Source organism: Trichechus manatus, unplaced genomic scaffold (genome assembly GCF_000243295.1).
Source record: "Trichechus manatus latirostris isolate Lorelei unplaced genomic scaffold, TriManLat1.0 scaffold00194, whole genome shotgun sequence".
In the NCBI taxonomy this organism is placed as follows: Eukaryota; Metazoa; Chordata; class Mammalia; order Sirenia; family Trichechidae; genus Trichechus; species Trichechus manatus.
The window spans coordinates 667,591-670,497 of NW_004444130.1; the positions used below are offsets into that span (position 1 = coordinate 667,591).

Consider the following 2,907-nt stretch of genomic DNA (forward strand, 5'->3'; position numbering starts at 1 on the left):
TGACTGTGAGGAAATAAACTTCTTCTCGTTAAAACCATCCACTTGTGGTATTTCTGTTATGGCAGCACTAGATAACTAACACAGTGAATAACATTGAACACATACTGTTGAAATGAATATTTTTCCCATTGGTACATTATGTAATAAGCTACAACCTCAGAAGAACATCTGTACTATGGAAACACCATGTGTAGAATGTTGAGGTCATGGTATGTTAGATCTGTTTCCAAAGTCATAGTTTTCTTCGTAACAAGTGACATACCAATGTCAACTTCATTCTGTACGTAACAGCTACACATCTATTATTGTTTTGACCCTACAATAAAATTTTCTTATGACAATGCCAAAACAAAAGAATAGATTTGACACATTGAACACCAGTGACTGAAGATCAGATGAGTTGTGGAATGACATAAAGGACATCATATATGAAGAAAGTAAAAGGTCATTAAAAAGACAGGAAAGAAAGAAAAGACCAAAATGGATATCAGAAGAGACTCTGAAACTTGCTGTAAAGTGCAGAAACAATGAAGTAAAAAAGCTGAACAGAAGTGTTGTGGGTTGAATTGTGTCCCAAAAATGTGCATCAACTTGGCTGTGTCATGATTCTCAGTATTGTGTGATTGTCCACCATTTTGTCCTCTGATGTGATATTCCTGTGTGTTGTAAATCCTACCTCTATAAGGTTAATGAGGCAGGATTAGAGGCAGTTATGTTAATGAGGCAGGACTCAGTCTACAAGATTAGGTTGTGTCTTGAGTGAATCTCTTTTGAGATATAAAAGAGAGAAGCCAGACAGGGGGACCTCATGCCACCAAAAATGAAGAACCAGGAGGGGAGCACATCCTTTGGAACCGGTCCTTGCACTGAGAAGCCCATAGACCAGGGAAAAATTTATGACAAGGACTTTCCTCCAGATCCGACAGAGAGAGAAAGCCTTTCCCTGGAGCTAGCACCTTGAATTCGGACTTCTAGCCTTTCTCTTTGTTGAAGCTATCCATTTGTGGTATTTCTGTTATAGCAGCACTGGATAACTAAAACAGAATATGGTACTGGAAGAGTGGAGTGCTGCTCTAACAGACACCTAAAATGTGGAATCAGTTTTGAAACTGAATGGGTAGAGGCTGGAGGAGTTTTAAAGTAGCCTAATGGTTAAAGCCTAGATTGTCTTGAAGAGACTGTTGATGGAATTATGGACATAAAAGACAATTACAGTGGGCACTCAGGAGGAAGTGAGCAGAGCTGGTACACTGTAGACTTTGCAGATGACGAGAAGCAGCGGCAGATAAATGGCAGCAGCAGAACCAGGATACCAGCATGAGATAGTGCTAGAGCTGACCCACGGAGCAAGAGCTGAGTGCCTTTGTGCAGGTGGCTTCCTGGCATAGTAGGGTGCCACCGAGTACCTGTTGGTGAAGCTAGGCTTGCCGACCCATGGAGCAAGAGAGCTGAGTAGCTTCTGGCCAAAGTTTTCTTGTGGAGTAGGGTGCCTCCAGACAATTATCAGTGGAGCTACAGAGCTTTGGAACGCTTGCCCCACCAGGACAGATGCGGGCAGTGAGCTAAGGAGCTAAGAGGCCAGGGAACCAAGAAGAAGAAGCTGAAGAGACAAGGAACACAGGAAGCAGAGCTGCCTTAGTCTCAAAGGATAAGGCCATGACTTCTGGGGTCTCAAAGGGTGGAGCCATGGCCTCTGGGGTCTCAAAGGGTGGAGTCGCCACTCAGATGGACTAGGAGAATGGGGCTGCCCAAATTCAAGAAATCAGATTGCTGTTCCAGTGGGCCTGGAAGGCAGAGCTGAAGCCCAGGGCTGAGGGGCCATCACTCAGAATCTAAAGAGTCTGGCCAATACCTAGAGTCTGGAGGGCAAGGCCATTGTCTAAATGGCCACAGAGAACAGGGGATTATTTTTAAGCCTTGAGAGCTAATGTATTTGTTCTGCCGACCTACTTGGTGCCTGTTATCCCTTCTCTCCTTCCCATTTCTCCCATTTGTAATGGAAATGTCTACTTTGCACCTGTTCCACCATTGTACTTTGGAAGCAGATAACTTGTATTCTAGATTTCAAAGATGAAGAGGAATTTTTGGATTTTGGACTTGCAGTTAAGACTTTTGCTATGCTTTGATGGGGTGAATGTGTTTCACATGTCACAAGAACATGAATTTTGGGGGGCCAAATTGTGGAATGTTATGGATTGAAATGTGTTCCCCCAAAATGCGTGTCACCCTGGCTAGGCCATGATTCCCAATATTGTGTGATTGTCCACCATTTTGTCATCTGATGTGATTTTCCTGTGTGTTGTAAATCCTACCTCTATGATGTTAATAAGGCAGGATTAGAGGCAGTTATGTTAATGAGGCAGTATTCAATCTACAAGATTAGGTTGTGTCTTGAGTCAATCTCTTGAGATATAAAAGAGAGAAGCCAGCCAAGAGACAGGGGGACCTCATGCCACCAAGAATGAAGAACCAGGAGGGGAGCACGTCCTTTGGAACCGAGGTCCCTGCACTGAGAAGCTCATAGACAAGGGAAAGATTGATGACAAGGACCTTCACCCAGAGCCAACAGCTCCCTTGGAGCTGGCATCCCGAATTCAGACTTCTAGCCTCCTAGGCTATGAAAGAATAAATTTCTCTTTGTTGAAGCATCTACTTGTAGTATTTCTGTTATAGCAGCACTAGATAACTAAGACAAGAAAATTTCAAAGGGCGCATCCAGAAGACAAGTAAAATATTATAATGAAATGTGCAAAGACCTAGAGTTAGAAAACCAAAAGGGAGGAACACACTCAGCATTTCTCAAGTTAAAAGAACTGAAGAAAAAATTCAAGCCTTGAGTTGAAGGATTCTACAGGGAAAATATTGAACGATGCAGGAAGCATCAAAAGAAGATGGAAGGAATACACA

At 43.0% G+C, this 2,907-nt stretch overlaps 1 protein-coding gene across 1 annotated transcript in view; it reads left to right on the plus strand.

Annotated features, from left to right (window-relative positions):
- PKD1L3 (polycystin 1 like 3, transient receptor potential channel interacting) overlaps positions 1-2,907 on the plus strand; it is a 113,293-nt gene that overhangs the window by 17,823 nt on the left and 92,563 nt on the right.